General features: G+C 34.1%; 1 pseudogene; it reads left to right on the top strand.

The window, feature by feature from the left end:
• The first annotated feature begins 976 nt into the window (after positions 1-976).
• LOC114284447 (cytochrome P450 716A75-like) lies at positions 977-17,347 on the top strand (annotated as a pseudogene).
• The last annotated feature ends 537 nt before the right edge of the window (positions 17,348-17,884 follow it).

Here is a 17,884-nt window from a genome sequence, read left to right as displayed (position 1 = left end):
CTGTAACATCTACACGATCATAGCAATCTCTATCGTTAAGTCCACTGCAACACTTGCAAAATCCCTATGAAATCTTCTACGAAATCTTCACCGCGAAGTCAGTTTCCAAGATTTTCACCGTGAAGTCAGCAATAGAATATTCAGTTTGCCAAAATCTAAACAAACTTATGTTATAAAGAAGGGTAAATTAGGTATTTTATAACGTAAAACAAGGTTGGGGGACCTTAGCCATCAAAAAATATTATTGTGGACCTCTCTTCCTATCAAAACCTGGGCAGGGATCTTAGAGCAATTTTCCTCTTTTAAATATTACTATAGGCTATTTATATTACAACACATGTGTGATATTATTATCTCTAAAAAATAAATTCATGGGTGGGACACTGCATGTCCAAGAGAACTATTTGCTCGGTTTAGGTTTTCCAAAAACACTTTTCAGAGAATTCTATTTTCTTGCTTTTCGTATTTTTTTTTAATTTTTATTGATTTTTTTTTTTATATTTTAAGCAATTTTTTTAAATTTTTTTTAGACATACCTAACATAAATACACTTAAAAAACATAATTTTTGTGAAAAAAATCTTTAAAAAATTCACTAAATATCAAAAATACAAATAAAAAAGAGTATATTTTTCGTATTTTTCTATATTTATTAATTTTTTAAAATATTTTACGTTCTAAATACATTTAAAATACATATAAAAAGTTAAAATTTTTTTTTAAAATTTTAAAAATATTTACTAAAAATATAAAAAATATAAAAAATAAAAAATTCAATTTTCAAAAAACTTAATTCAGAAAACTCAAACCAAACTAAAGTCATCTCTTTTGTCCTCAACGGCATCGTTTTACTCTGATATGCCCCTGCCACGAGGTACACGATTCACTTGCATAATTGCATTTGCATGCCAATGCTACGTCTTATATATATATATATATATATCTCTTTTAATTGGTGTGTTGATCCAAAAGTTTTGTGTGAGGGTTTTCTTGCTTGCTGCTATATATTTTTTTCATTTCTCAAAAGCAGTCATGGAGCTCTTGTATATCTCTATCTCTCTTGTTTCCCTCACTATAATTCTCATTGTGTTTCTCTCACCATCCAAGGCCAAAAACCTGCCGCCAGGCAAAACAGGATGGCCGGTGATCGGGGAGAGCATCGAGTACTTGGCTGCTGGGTGGAAGGGACAACCAGAAAAGTTCATATTCGAGCGAATATCGAACTACACATCTTACATCTTCAAGACAAATCTAATGCTACAGCCAACTGTTGTGTTTTGTGGTGCACCGGCACATAAGTTCTTGTTCACCAACGAAAACAAGCTGATTCAATCATGGTGGCCTAGCTCCGTCGACAAGATCTTCCCATCTTCTACCCAGACATCGTCGAAAGAGGAGGCTATCAAGATGAGGAAAATGCTGCCCAATTTCTTCAAACCAGAGGCCTTGAAGCGGTACATCGGCATCATGGACACCATTGCTCACCAACACTTTGCTGCCGACTGGGAGAACAAGGTTTAGGCAACGTTTGATTTACTTTTCAAAATTTAATTCTGTTTTCAAATTATGATTTGAATCAAAATTTATAATCAAACTATAACAATTCAGATTTTTATTCATTCTTTAAAATTTATACTAATATTATTTAATCACAGTTGGAAAAATATATGATTTATTTTGTATTATTATGTGTAATTTTACAAAATAATATAATTAGTAAGAAATTTAAGAGTTAGTGTAAATATGCAACTTATCTAAACTTATCCATTTGAGGAATAAGCTTCTAGTCTAGGACATGATTATGGTTGCAAAATAGAGAGGTTACGTATCACCCAAACTTATTGAGCAAGTATGAAACTTAGTATAAAAGAAGTAGTGGTGCTGTGAATAGAACAAGAAAAACAAACTAAGAAATGGGAATAAAATACTGGAAGTCAATAAGGTTTTTAATAATGGAAAGAAAGAGTGATATATTAATTTTAAGATGAATTATATTATATTTTGAGTTATCATAATATATTTTACATATGTTTTGAATTATCATAATTTATTATATGCAAGTTATGTTTTTTAATTTATATTAATATTTCAATTACGTTAATTATTTTCTGAATCTTATTTTCTTAAAATGAAACACATGGATATGTTTGTTTAACTTTTAAAAATTATTTGAGTATGATTATATAAATATTTATTTTTGGTAAGTACCACTACAAAAGTCCCATGCCTTAGGAGATTTAAAAAACCATTGGCCATCTGATTAGTCACTTTGTGACCTTTTATCTGTCATGAATCCACTGACACTCTGATTTTTGGTGTGGAGCAAATGATTGTACGAAGCTAAGTGCTGCAGTATTGTGGGAGCCACCTCTAGATGAGCCACCTCTTGAGTCTATATATCCATTCTATTCCGTTCTGTACCGTGATTATGTTTATTTTATTTGTATGATTTCTCTATTATATGTCAAATGATTTTCGTATTATATATCTGTATTTTAATATCAAGCTCTGTTTAGCCCTATAATTATCCATGATGATTTTATGCCATTATGCTCTTAGTATAATATTTCTCACTCTGTCATGTGTTTAAGTTGTTTACCACTTCCAGGTGACATGTCAGGGCTAGCACGTGGGGTAGGCACAAAGTACTTTGTAAATATAGTTCAGCTATGACAATTTAATTAAATAGAAGCTCCAATGATTATTTTGATACCCTCACTTAAATATATTTTTCCGCTCGCGTTTAGTAATTTGTTTAAGAATTGACTGGAGGTAATTTCAGTCACTGACCATCACGATACTTAACCCTTGAATACGGAGAGTGGGTCGTGACACAAACAAAATTTTAAAATACAACTCAAATTTATTTTCAAAACTCATTTTTTCTCATTTTTTTTAATAATTTATTATTACGAATCAATCAATCAATCACTTTTACTCTTTATCTCTCTTCTCACATTTTTACACATTCTATACATCAATCAATCAATAAAAAAATTTAAAAAATTACAAATCATCCCAAAACTATTTTCAAAACTCATAACCAAATAAATTCTCTTTTCAAATCATGATTCAAAAATTCAAAACTCAAAATATAATTGTACACTCAAATAAAAAATCTAAAACTAAACCAAACAGATTCTTAGTTTTTCACAATTTTTTAAAGTTTTGATTTGCTTTTTTTTTATTCTTTTTTTTTTATATTTTAATCTTTTTTTTTTTGTTTTAACTCACTATTTTTTTTTTATCAACAAAACAAAATTTTCTTAAAAATATGAAATTACATGTATAAGGAAGTTAGGTAGATCTTAACTTGAAAAAAAAAATAAAAAAAAATCACCAAAAAAACTCACTTGAAGATAATTAATAAAAAAAAAATCTTGAATTTTCTTTTTAAAAACTTGATTTTTTTTTTAAAAAAAAAACTTTTTTAGTGGACTTAGATTAGGTTATTTTTTTAAAGGGAACATTATGCAAATAATCTCTTTACTTTACGCGATGTGTCAACTTGGTCATTTTAGTTTCAATTTTCTCGATTTTATCCTATAATTTAATGGATTGTGTCATTTTAGCCCAATAAATAACGGTTGTTAAGTTAATTTAACAGAAAATCAAATAACGTGTCAATTTGGTCATTGTATTTTTCACAATGTGTCAATTTAGTCCCTGTCAAAATCGAGAAAGTTGAAATTACAGGGACCAAATTGACACATTGTGTAAAGTATAGGGACCAAATTGACATATTGTTTGACCTTCCATTAAATTAACTTAACAATCGTTATTTGTTGGACTAAAATGACACAATCTGTTAAATTAAGGGGCAACATCAAGCAAATTAAAACTGCAGAGACCAAATTGATACATTATGTAAACTGCAACGACTATTTAAATAATTTACTCTTTTTCAAAAAAATAAGTTAAATATAAAAAAATTTTACTAAGACAAAAGAATAATAATATACAATTTTTTAGTTTAAAGAAGGAAACAAAGTGCAGAATGACGAATGGTCACTTTGTGAGACACGATATATTGAAATAGGTTGTCTTCATTTCAACCGCTATTTGCAATTAAGAATTTATTATTAGGCAAGGGTGGTATTGTTTGGTTCGTGGAGCTTATCCTGATTTCAATTTGGATAATTTGAATTATTAATGTATAGAATTTATTGAGTATTTTATTCTTATCAAACATTACGTTGATCGGATATTGATAGTTACTTGATCAGATATCGATAGCTATTTGATTGGATCAAATTTTTGTCAATAATTTATTTTAAAAATTATATTTAGCATTTACAGAAATCTGATCTGATCAAATAGCCATTAATATCCGATCAACGTAATTTTTTACAATGATAAATACTCGACGAGTTGTACATATAAAACGGTTTAGATTATCAAAACAAGGCCTGTGGTGAGCCCCCATAAGTATAACAATATGCTCTAATCCGATCTCGAACTGAAGAGGAGGGAAGCCTGGCCCAGTTTATTAAATGGCGAGTGTCACAATTCTTTCTCAAAGTCACCATCTAGAGAAGTTTTTATATGTTAATAGGGCACTACGTGACATTATCTTTTATCAATCACAAATATATATGTTTTCTAATATTTTCCAAACGTTTAGTATAAATATAATAGATTCTACTGTCAAAACTAATTACAATAATAAAAAATGCCACACATATAAAAATTACTCCACCATCTACTTCTTTTAAGATGGCGTGTTTCTATAACGCCCTCAAAATTATACATATAAACCCAACATTCTTAACATGCATAGACAAGAGAATAAAGCATATTTCCCATTCATCAGAGTATTAAGTACAAAAGTATTACATGTTGACAACAAAAGTAAATGTTCTACGGGCTTACAACTTTCCAAGTCAACACTTGGGTATAACAAATGAAGAGTTCTAACTCTTTATACAAAATAAGCCCTTGGCTTGAATTTACATGTAATACCAAAAAGAGAATAACAAAAAGATCTTTCAGCCTCTAAGCCTCCCAAGCTACATCCTTGGAGGTGGCATATCATCTGAACCTGAAAATGATGTCCCATATAGGGTGAGCCAAAGCCCAGTAGAAATACACTAAACCAATTATGAGAAATAACTAAAACATTAGCATTCGATAAAAGGTTAATGCTTGTAAACCAACTTACAACACTTCCCAACTTTAGGACAATCGTGTTTCATTCCACTTTCCTTTACTTATCCAATTAAAATCATAAACATGGCTCATGGTCTAGCCAAACCATTTAGATGAGACTACAACTCATATTATAACACTTCCATCATCCACAATTCAAATGAGACTACAACTCATATTAAAACACTTTAATACTTCAATTATCTACGTTATGCAAACGCAATTAGCGTTTTGGGACTTTCACCCTGGACACTCCGGCCAACTTAGTTATCAATGGAGTCCATTCCCTATCTCCTCCCAAACAGGTTTGAGAGTACATCCCCTATCTCCTCTCAAACCATGGAGTACATCCCCTATCTCCTCCCAAACAATATACATATACAATGTATTTAAACACTTATCATAAACAATGATCAATCAATACACATATTCGATGTGTTATTCCAACCGTCATATTCAATGACCTATTCCAGGTGATTAGTTTCAGTTTTTCCTAATCAATATACAGTGTTTACAACAATCAAGGCTATCATCCACCGATAGCCCAAAGCAATTTTCTCTAAACAGATAATAAATTTATCAACAGATAAAATATCAACATTTTCATAAGTGAGTGATTTATTTATCCAACTACACTATTCAATCCCATAATTCCCCAATTTCATGACGTTTATCTAAATTTCATATTTCCATATTTCTCAAATTAATTCTATAAATTGATCAATCATAATAGATTAGGGTTTTCCACCCCCTCCCCTTTTTTACAAAAATTGCACCCAAGGCCAAATTTTATCAACCATACACAATAACTTCATTTTAGGGACCACTCATACACTTGGAACCCCAAAAATAGAAAACCCCTCTTTTGGAATTTCAATTTCAAACCCTAGTTTCTCTCAAAAACTTCAAACACCACCATTTATACAAAATACATAACATCTATGTCAAAACTCATAGAAAGGAGTAGGTTATCCCTACCTCAAGAGAAGAGACCCAATGGAGAAGATGAAGAAAACTCGAGATGCTCCAAACCCAAAGATTTTCGGATCAAAGCAAAGGCCACGCCAAGCTCCATACATTTTACAAAGGAACTAGGGTAGGAGACCACTAGAACTAGATGGATTTGTAGAGAGAACGTGTATTGTAGTGAGAGAAGTTCCCAAATAAGGGTTTTGGAAAGTTAGAGAGAGAGAGAGAGTGTCGAAAAAGTGATTTAAAATGACACAGTCGTGATCTGATATACGTATAGTCTGCTTGAGCAGAGAGTAATATGCTCGAGCGTAAGACACAAGAACTTTACCTGCTCGAGCACAAATATACTCACTCGAGCGCCAAGACACAACAGCAAAGCACTACCCGCTCGAGCGCAAAGAAGCCCGCTCAAGCGTAGAATACACTCCTCTAGTATTTTTACAGACTTCAAATACCCGCTCGAGCGCAGACCCGCTCGAGCATAAGGAAGGCCGCTCGAGTGTAAAAAACACTTTTGCAGTACATCTGCAGACACACAAAATGCTGAAAGGATGAAAACTCTGCTCGAGCGCAAAAAGACCCGCTCGAGCGGATCATCAAAAATCTGGGCAACAAGATTAAAGACTAAAACTCAATCAACCTGTACAAAACACGCCCAAGACATTTCTAAATCTCATATTCAAGGAATTAAAGGACAGAAAGAGACATATACGACAATACTCAACCAAGGAACCCAAGTCCGGAATACAGTACATAAAGGAGAAAACCCGAGATCGCTATAGTTTCTATCTATGACTTTCAAGATTGAGAGAAAAAGCAAAAGTAATTTGGGAAATAAATAATTGTACCCTTTGCAAGCGAGTGATTTTTATGTGTATAGAATATATATACATGCAATACATTTTACCATAATCATTGGCGAAAAGTAGTGAAACATAGATTATATTGTTAAATGTTGGGAAATTACTAAGAGCATATATATTTGTGATTGATGGAAGGAAAATCCTAGAAAACATTTTCCTTGCAAGTACATAAAAGTAAATAATTGGAGTTTGTTAGGTTTTATTTCTTGGCAATCCCATTGGACAAAACTCCTTTGAGTTGTAATTTTATTTTCACTTTTTATTTCAGTGAGGCTATGAGTGTTTAGATGCGAATCCAACCCGAATTGTGCTTTTCAGAGAAGTTTGTGACGATAAAGCGTTCAAGATTGCCACTTCGCTGATTATGCATTCCAAGTTGCCTGTCCGCTCGAGCGGACATACCCGCGCTCGAGCGGAGAATCCCTGGTTCCAGCAGTTTTGGTCGCCTGCAAAAGTACTGAGATGTGTGATTTCGCGCTCGAGCGGGCTTTCTGGCGCTCGAGCGGACCTCTGTTATATGACGCGCATATTTTGCTGACGACGCTCGAGCGGGATGTTGGGCGCTCGAGCGGAGATCGCGGGACAGATTCTATAAATTCGCGTGTTGGGTCAGATTTTAGGATTACTGCTCCAGATCTTCTTTTTGGTTTCTAGGGTTTATATCTGGGGATACTTTGTGAGTTTTCTTTAATGGTTTATTGAGTATTCAACTCATGGTTTAAAGAGAGTACATCAAAGGTTTTTGTTTGCTATACAAAAGAGAGAGTTGTTCTTCGGTGGATTCTGAAGAATTCGAGCCTGAAGCTTTGGTGGATTCCGGGGTGGCTCATCGTAAAGACAATTCCGAGGTGAAGATGGGGTTGGAAGAGGCACATAGAGGTTGGTTCAATTAGGCGTTGTGGATTCGCTAGGTAATTGAGAGTATACCTGTGTAATTCCTTTAAATCTTCTTAGTGGATTGTTTTGTGGCTGTTGCCCGTGGTTTTTTATCACAGTTGGAGGTGTCCAATTGTGGTTTTTTCCACGTAAAATCGTTGTGTCTCTTTGTCTTGATTGTTTGATTGGGATTGTTATATTCTGCTTAAAATTGGTACATAATCACAAATCAACATCTAGGGGATTTCTAGATTTTTCAATTGGTATCAGAGCAGGTCGTTCTATTTTTTTAAAAAAATTCTTTTAGAACGAGATCTTGTTTGATTTGTGATAATGGATACAATTCGTGAAGGAAATTCTATGGTTCGACCACCCCTACTTGACGGATCCAATTATTCTTTTCGGAAAGCTCGGATGAGATCTTTTTTAAAATCTATTGATGAAAAAGTTTGGCAATCCGTCATGAATGGGTGGGCTGAACCAACAATTACCATTGATGGAGTTACAATCCCCAAACCAATTGATAAGTGGGACACAACTGATTACCAAAATAGTAGCTGGAATAGTAAAGCTATCAATTCTCTCTTTTGCGCTGTCACACCTGAAGAATTTAGTCGTATTTGTAATTGTGAAGTCGCAAAAGAGGCTTGGGATATCTTACAAACTATTCATGAGGGCACTCCTTCTGTGAAACGTTCAAAACTTCAAAGGCTCACATCTAGTTTCGAAAACCTTTCAATGAAAGATAGTGAGACCTTTGATGAATTTTATGCGAAGTTGAGTGACATTGCAAATTCCAGCTTCAATTTAGGTGAAAAAATTCCAGAATCCAAAATTGTGGGAAAAATTTTGAGATCCTTGTCCGATCGGTTCCAACCAAAAGTTACGGCTATTGAGGAGGCTCAAGATGTTGACAACCTCAAGCTGGATCAGTTGGTTGGAAATCTTCAATCTTATGAAGCACATAGGAATTTCAAAAAGAAACAAAAAGATACTATTGCTTATAGTAGTGCTCATAAAATGGAAGAGGATTCTGATGAGGATTGCGAGATAGATTCCAAGATTATGGCTGCTTTTGTTAAACAATTTAAAAAATCTTTTTTGAAAAAGAATCCTAATCTTTTGGAATCTACTCATTCTCATAAATCTAAAGGCAAAGATAAACTCAAAATTAATCCTATAGCCAAGAAGGAGAAAGGAAAGATACAAGAGAACTCTGAAAGACTCCAATGCTATGAATGCCAAGGATTTGGCCACTTTGCTTCAGAATGCCCTACTCGTTTGAGGAAGAAGAAAGCCCTCGCTATCACTTGGGATGATGAATCAGAATCTGATAAAGATGAAAGTGACAATGAAGATCAAGGTGAAGAGGGTCATAAACAATTTCTTGCTTTCATGGCGGCCTCCGAAGCTGAAGGACAAACAGATTCTCCGAAGATGTCAGTTGAGAATATCACTGATGATGAATCCTCGGAGAGTGATCATGAAGAGCTTGAGCAAGCATATGAAAAGTTGTATAAGGAATCTCTTAACTTATTCAAATTGAATGACAAACTCACAAAGAAACTCAAAACATGTGAAAGTGAGAATGTCAAACTTAAGGAGGAGATTTCCGAGGCCAGAATTAATGCCATCAAGGTAGCTGATGATCGACAAGTTCTTTGTGCAAAACTGTTGACTTGTGAGACAGAGAGGAATGAGCTACTGCAAACCCATGCCATGTATGAAGAAAAGATTATAAATCTATTTTTAAGTATAATTGTACTTAAATTATTGTACAATTGATTTATCAATAAATACAATAATTTTTATTTAAATAATTATTAATTTTGTTGTTGCATATAATTTTATAGGACATGATCGTTGTGGTCTACCCACTCACCAAACGCTACACATTCTGGATTGGTTGTCGATTGTTTCTTAGCATAGAAGATCCAAAGGAAGTAGATAGATTCTTGGAACGTTTTGAGGTCTTGTCAGAGGGTTAATGTCAATCCCAGTGGACTTGCCGGGGACACCGTTTCATCGCTCCATCAAGGCGTCCGAATACATCAGAAAGGAGTTCCTAATGAGAATCATCAAGCAAAGAAAGATCGGCTTGGCAGAGGGAAAGGCGTCACCAGTGCAAGATATATTATCCCACATGTTGCTCACGACAGATGAGGATGGCAAGTTCATGAAGGAGAGTGATATTGCTGATAAGATATTGGGTTTGCTTATTGGTGGCCATGACACTGCAAGCTCTGCATGTGCTTTCATTGTCAAGGAGTTTACCTCACGTCTATCAAGGAGTTTACAAGGGTATGTATGTTCCTAATTTTACTATACTTAATTTGACCATCTCGGGTGCCTTTAAATGGGGTGATTATTTAGTATTTTTGAAGTATGGGTACGTGGTATTGCATAAAGTTTTGATTGGTAGAGAGGGGTAGGGCGCATGATTTATGTTAGGGATGAGAGAACAACATGAGGCTACGTAATTGGTGATTGGCTTAGAGTATGGCCACGTGACATACCGGGATTATGGAATAATTTTTTCTCTAAATGCACCTCTCAAAAATTAATAATGCCATTTTGGAATTTAAATGATCTGAATCCACTAGCTAGATGTATATTTTCATCTAATGTGAACCTCATTGTACTCACATATACATTTGATTTCATATTTTTCTGTAATATTTGTTGTGTGTAGACGTGAAATGTTACTTATCTTATTATTGTACTTTTAACTTATCATATAATGTTACTTATCAAAAAATTACTTAAAGTTTAAATATATAGAGAACAAAATATAAAGATATTGGGGGTCCGGGATCAACTTGAAGATAAGTAATAATTATTTTTCTTTTATTATGAATTTTTTTGTTATATTGAGTTTGTTATTACTTTTATTATGGGTTTCTTTTGTGTTAATTTTTGTGCTTATGGTTATGTGTTGATATATTGTCTAAATTAATGTAATTCAATTTATATTTAAAAATAATGTATTATTAATTGATTAAAATATATGGTAAAAAAAATTATGTTTATATAGCTTTGGCCAAATTTAAAAGCAGAAAATCATGTGAATCAAGTCATTTGTTGAGTTGACTGAATCGAATGAGATCGGAGAGTTACTAAGGCCAAGGTGGTTCAACCTTTATTTTGTTGTTTTATGGTTGGAATCGAATGTTGCATTTAACTTTAGAATAAATAAATTCCCAATGTATGATTGCATGTGGATGTGCAACAATTTTTATAGTGAACTCTCTGTTTTTGATGCATTATTTATTTATTTATTTTTTTGACCTCTGTCAATATATGCTTCTTTTTTTTTTCACCTCAAAATAAATTTATTTTTTATTACGAATTTTATTAACGTTAAAAAAGTGATACATAAAAAATACGTGATCTTTTAAATTTTTTAAAAAAACTTACATGTTATCATTTTATTAATATTTTCACTGAATTGGAGTGGAAATACAATTTGAAGAAAGTCCAGTCCAAAACAATTAGATCTGTGGTATCTTATTTTGGGGATTTAACATGTTATTTTTTAGATTTTTTTTGTATAGTTTATATATATATAAAAAAATAATTTAATTCAATAATCGTAAAGAAAATTTACCCATAAATCCGATATAAGAGAATGTTGATTCATTTAGTTGTAAGAGTTTTTTTATGAACCAATTAGTCTTTGATTATCATTTGAGTTTATGTGAATATCCTTTTGTGATTCATTTTTTCAATTTTTTGATTCATTTTTGGTATGAGAATGGAAAGATGAGGTGTGGAAGATTTTTTTTGGAGGGATTGGTGGCTGAAGTGTTAGTTGTTAAGTATGAAAATCTATATTTCTATTAGTCTGATTTTCTAATGTTAATTGGAGTGTTTCATTAGAGTGTTACATTTGAAAAAAAGACACTGAGTTTTTGTGTATTATATTTATTGGAATGTTACGTTTGAAAAAAATACACAAAGAAGTTTTTCTAAAATGTTACATTATTATATTTGAGAAAAGTACACTACTTAGGTTTTTTAGTGTGTAACATTGGAATGTTACATTTAGAAAAAGTACACTAAAGAATTTTTGTGTGTTACATTAATTGGATTGTTACGTTTTGAAAAAGTACATTAAGACTTTTTTTAGAATGTTACGTTGTTACATTTGAGAAAAATTCCCTAAGGAGTTTTTTAGTGTATTACATTAGAGTTTTATGTTTTTTTAGTATTATATTGGAGTGTTACGTTTAGGAAAAGTAAACTAAGTTTCAACATTATGAGAAAACTTACATTTGTCTCTCAACATGTAACATACACGAGTTTATACTTGGTCCTTTATGTAATTCACACTAGAATGACACTTTTAGGTGTATAAGAAAAAATGAAAGACCAAATAGTTAATAAAATCACTATTTGAGATTTATTGGTACTTCACCCTAATTGTTTTTTTTTTTTTTGATCAGCAAAGAAGAGACATTTTATTGATGAAACAGAAGCCTATTACATCAATACAAGACAAGAATGATGAGAACAAAACGTAACATAGCGGATGTAATCGAGTTGGTGAAGAGCCAACCACAACATGAAAAACAACCTCATCTAATGAAGAACTACCCAAACCTGATACGAACCCCACCCTCGAAACAGCCAAAACAGCATAAAAATATAGAGATATACAGCCCAAAACCCCTTGACAGATCAAAGCTTGAAAGATAAACAAACCACCACAGAGTAGACAGATTAACAGACCAAACCTGCCCCACACCTCCCTCATTTTATCAGTAATTCAGCCAACTCTCTGTTTTAACCACCATCTACACTGTGCAATCTGCTGAGCAACAAAACAGATCTACAACTCAGATCACTTGACTCACCCTAACAATCATCCTCCCAAACAACAACCTGGAGGACAGAGCAGAAGCAAGCTCAAACAGCAGCAGAGGAATTCCACCTAGATCAGTCAATAACCTCAGCAACTAGAGGAGTCCACCCAGATCAAACTCTAACCTCCACACCTTGATGGTAATGCACTTCACAGTCATACCAGCCATAACATTTGCCTCCTTAGACACTTCTTCCTGAAATACACCTTCTCACTTGCCTAAGATTAATCACAAAATCCTGAACTGTAAAACTATGATCTAAATAATACGGTCTCAACCACAGTGCAACCCTGACTTTAATCATTTCACATAACGCAGCCACATCAGGGATGGTAACATTGAACACCAGATCATTTCGAAGCTTCCACAGGGACCACAACACAACCAGAGGTATGCCCCTCCAAATCTTTCTCTCCTTACTGCTGAGCAGCTCCCCATCCCACCATAGAAGCAACCCTTCAACAGTTCCAGGTAAGGCCCCTTGGACATCCCACCACTTCAGCATTTCAGCCCACACTAATGATGCAAAAAGGCAGGACACCATGACATGGTTCACAGTTTCAAACTCAGCTTTGCAAAATACACATAGAGTTGATACATTACTTTGAAACACACCAATTCTATGGAGAAAAACTAAAGTCTTTAATCTACTCTGCCATGCAAGCCATCCCATAAATTGGACTTTGGGAGGCAAGTATTTAACCCACACTAGTTTACAAATACTCAATTGAGAGCTAGCACTCGTAGAAACCCCATTATATAGAGAAGACACTGAGAATACCTCTGTTGCTGCTGCTAACCATACTGGTTTATCAACCTGATTGACCACCAAAGCAGGTGCAGCACCAAGGAGATTCTTGAGCCTTATGACCTCACAATCTTCCCAATCATAGAGCCTTCTTCTAAAATTAAACACCCAGTTCCCTGCATTTTCCTTTCTCTCATACATTGTTCTTAGTGACACCTCCTTATCCAAAATTAAAGAAAATAAGCTAGGGTATTCCTCTCTGAAGCAAGTGGCATGACACCACTTATCCAACCAAAACCTTACTCTACTCCCATCCCCAACCTTTAACTGCCAACTATTCATGTAGAACTGTAGGAGTGGGCTATCAGACATAGCAATATTGATTATACCTTTCCAAACAGTAGATGCACTAGGCCTTGTGCATGAAGTGGGCACCCAATCACTAAAGTTCACCTTGTACTTGCTACAAATAACCTTCCTCCACAGTGCATCTTTTTCATATCCAAACCTCCACCATCATTTGATTAGTAGATAGTCATTTATCATTTTTACTCTTCTCAGCCCCAGTCCCCCTTGATCCACACTTTTAGACAAATCAGCCCATTTGACCAAGTGAATCCTACTCCTCACTTCAGACCCCCCCTCCCCCCCCCCCAAAAAAAAAAAAAAGGAATGAAGCCTGCATCCTTTCAATCACTTTAGCTACCCCTTGAGGTAATCTAAACAAGGATAAATAGTATACTGGCAGCAATGCAGTTACAGATTTGATTAAGGTTAACCTCCAAACATAAGATAAAAGCTTTCTTTTCCAGCTAGCTAGCCTGTTACGAATCTTATCCAACACTGGTCTCCGAGTTTTCTTTCTATTAGGATTAGCCCCAAGAGGCAGGCCTAAATATTGCATAGGCAGCTTCTTGATCTTACAATTCAAAATAGATGCAAATGTAGCTAAACATTCATCTGGCACACCCACTTCACAAACCTGACTCTTATGATAATTAATCCCCAGACCCGACATCACCTCAAAACACCTCAAGATCCTTTTCAAGCTTCTAATCTCCTCCTCTTTAGCTTCACAAAAAAGGATAGAATCATCCGCGAATTGCAGGTGAGACAGCCTCACATCATCTGCACCAATTTGCACCAATTTGCACCCCTTTAATAATTCCCATCTTGTATGCTCTTGTCGGTAACATATTGAGTCCTTCAGCAACCAAGTTGAACAGGAAGGGGGACAGAGAGTCACCTTGTCGCAGGCCCCTTTGAGGACTAAACTCATCAGTTGGAGACCCATCTACCAGTACTGAAATTCTAGTCGTACTAACACACTCCATAATCCATTTAACCCATCTTACCCCAAATCCAAACTTCATGAGCATAGAACGTAGGAACCCCCAGTTGACTGAATCGTACGCCTTCTCAAAATCAAGTTTAATGATCACACCCTGCTTCTTGGATTTCTTCCACCCATCTACCACTTCATTGGCAATCCGAACCCTATCTAATATGTTCCTCCCTCCTATAAAGGCTGATTGGGTCTCACTAATGATGCAGGGTAGCACTTCTTTTAATCTTCTTGAGAGGACCTTAGTTAGGACTTTGTAGACTGATCCCACTAAACTGATTGGCTGATAGTCTGTTAATCCCACATGACTTTCCTTCTTGGGGACAAGAGTAATAAAGGAGCTATTCAAACCCTTCACCAATCTGCCATTCCTATAAAATTCCTTCATAAAATTAAGAACTTCCCCTTTTATCACCTTCCAAAATTTTTGGAAGTATAACATGTTGAAACCATCTGGTCCAGGTGCCTTGTTACCATCACAATCCTTCACTGCTGCCAGAATTTATGATTCTGAGAACTCAGTTTCCAACCCATCAAAATAGGGACTGCTACTCACTGATTTGAATAGGCCTCCTAACTTAGGTCTTAACATCCACTCCTCATAATATTGCTTCTTGAAGTGCTCAAAAATTGCAGACTTCACTTGACGAGGATCCTCAAGCATTGAACCACCACAGGCCATGGATGTCATTTCATTTCTACATTGTCTACCCTTGGCCATCACATGGAAAAATCTAGTATTTCGATCCGCTTTCAAATTCCAATTCAGTCTTGATTTTTGTAACCACGTCCACTCCATCATTCTATGAAGTCTCCATACCTCTTCAGAAGCTGCTCTTCTTCTAACTTTCTCTTGTTGATCCAGCTCTCTGCTTGGAGATCAAGGATATGAACTTCCTCCTCTAATGCTTTCAATTTGTTATGCATAGACCCATACACCTCCTTATTCCATTGGCGAAGCGCTAATTTCAAATCCTTCAGTTTTTTCTGTAGTATGAATCCAGCCCAACCATTAGGTTCCGACTCCTTCCAAACTTTAGCCACGAAGGATGATAAATTTGGATGTAGACACCAAGCATTTAAAACTGGAACGGCTTTGGACCCCAATCCCTTTCATCTTCCATCAATAGTAGTGGATTGTGATCTAAAATGAGCCTAGGTAATCCCCATTGTAACTACATAATTGTAACTACACAATTTCATTTAATTGGTCTTTTAGAAAGGATAAATTACAAATACACCCTTGAGGTTTAATTAAAATATGAATCGCTCATGTGGTCCTGGAAATTACATTCCACTCCATGAAGTTTCTAATTTTATAAAAAATCGGCTCTTTTATTGATAAATCATCAAGTCAATTAACAGTTTTTAATGATGTTAGAAATATGTTTTAATTAATAATTTAGACAATTCTATTATTGTATAGGAGAGCAATTATGAATTTCATTTTTAGTTAATTCCGTTGAATAAAAAATTCTTATAAGGGGGTATTTACAATTTTTCAAATCACAAGGGGCAATTTGTACTTTAAACAAACTTTAGGGGTTGCTTGTAATTTACCCTTTAGAAAAAAATTATGATATAGATTTAATTTTAATAAGTAAAGATGTAATGCTTAAAAGAGGAATGCTAGAGTAGAAAAGTAAGAGTTACCAAAAGCTCCAGATGAATTGTTGAATTGGATGACAAGTATAGTTTTTATGATTTTAACATAATTTCAATTTTTTTTTTTTTTTATCCTTTGTGAACATGCAGAGCAAATGGACATTGCAAAATCGAAAGGTCCTTGTGAATTATTAAATTGGGAAGACATTCAAAAGATGAAATTATCGTGGAATGTAGCTTGTGAAGTGTTGAGACTTGCACCACCTGTTCAAGGTGCTTTCAAAGATGTCTTGACTGATTTCATGTACGAAGGCTTCTATATCCCAAAGGGTTGGAAGGTACACTACCTACTTCATAAGTTAATTCTCATTTCTTCTACTTGCATAGAAATTATGAGAGAGTAGTATTTAATTATGTTATAAGTTTATGTGTTTATAGATTTTTTCTATAACAAATGCAAGAAACACATTCTGTGTACAAAATTTAATCGTTAAGTTAATTATTCACATTTCTTGTTTGTTGTTAAAATTTAAATGTTTGTATGTATGTAGATATATTGGAGCACGCACTCGACTCATAAAAATCCAGAATATTTTTCGGAACCATATAAATTCGATCCATCGAGATTTGATGGAAGAGGACCAGCGCCTTACACGTTTGTACCATTTGGAGGAGGGCCAAGGATGTGCCCTGGAAAAGAGTATGCTCGTTTGGAAATATTGGTATTCATGCACAACCTTGTCAAGAGGTTCAAGTGGGAGAAATTGATTCCTGATGAGAAGATTGTTGTTAATCCCATGCCTATCCCTGAGAAGGGTCTTCCCATTCAACTATTTCCCTATTAATTAAATTAAATACTCAAATGCATTAGCTCTCAACTCGACTCAAATCAATAAAGTCTCTGCCTTCGATGATTCTATCACAAACATTTCTCTAGCTATACATAAGCCAAGCTTGTACCTGAACTTTTTGTTTTTCTTTTCTTTCTTTTATTTGTCCTTATTTTATTTACCATATGTTGTTTTGTTATTATAATGTGTTACTTCATTAAGATTGTGTAATTGACCAGTTTTAGTTATGTAGTAACAACAAATCATTTGGAAAACAAATCTTATATGTATATATTATATTATTGTATTTCAACACTTGATGTTATGGTGGTTTATATATTATTGTATTTCAACACTTGATGTTATGGTGGTTTAGAATCTTCACCATCATTTGGAAAAACAAATCTTTAATATGTTTTATGGTCTGTTAGGAAATGGATTTTGTATTTCAGCTCTTATTGAGCTGTTACAATAATTATTGGTGAATACAATTTCCACTTATTGTGTATTCTTTTGGGTGGTTCAGATTTCATTATTAGTAATTTTCTTGTTTTGCTGATTAGAGAGTTCTATTGTAGTACTTGTGGTGGTGTGCTTTTGTTGGATTCTCACTAATTTTATTTTATTTTATTT

Source organism: Camellia sinensis, unplaced genomic scaffold (genome assembly GCF_055761805.1).
Source record: "Camellia sinensis isolate YWXY unplaced genomic scaffold, ASM5576180v1 Unanchor3, whole genome shotgun sequence".
Taxonomy (NCBI): Eukaryota; Viridiplantae; Streptophyta; class Magnoliopsida; order Ericales; family Theaceae; genus Camellia; species Camellia sinensis.
This window is presented reverse-complemented; position numbering and strand designations above follow the sequence as displayed.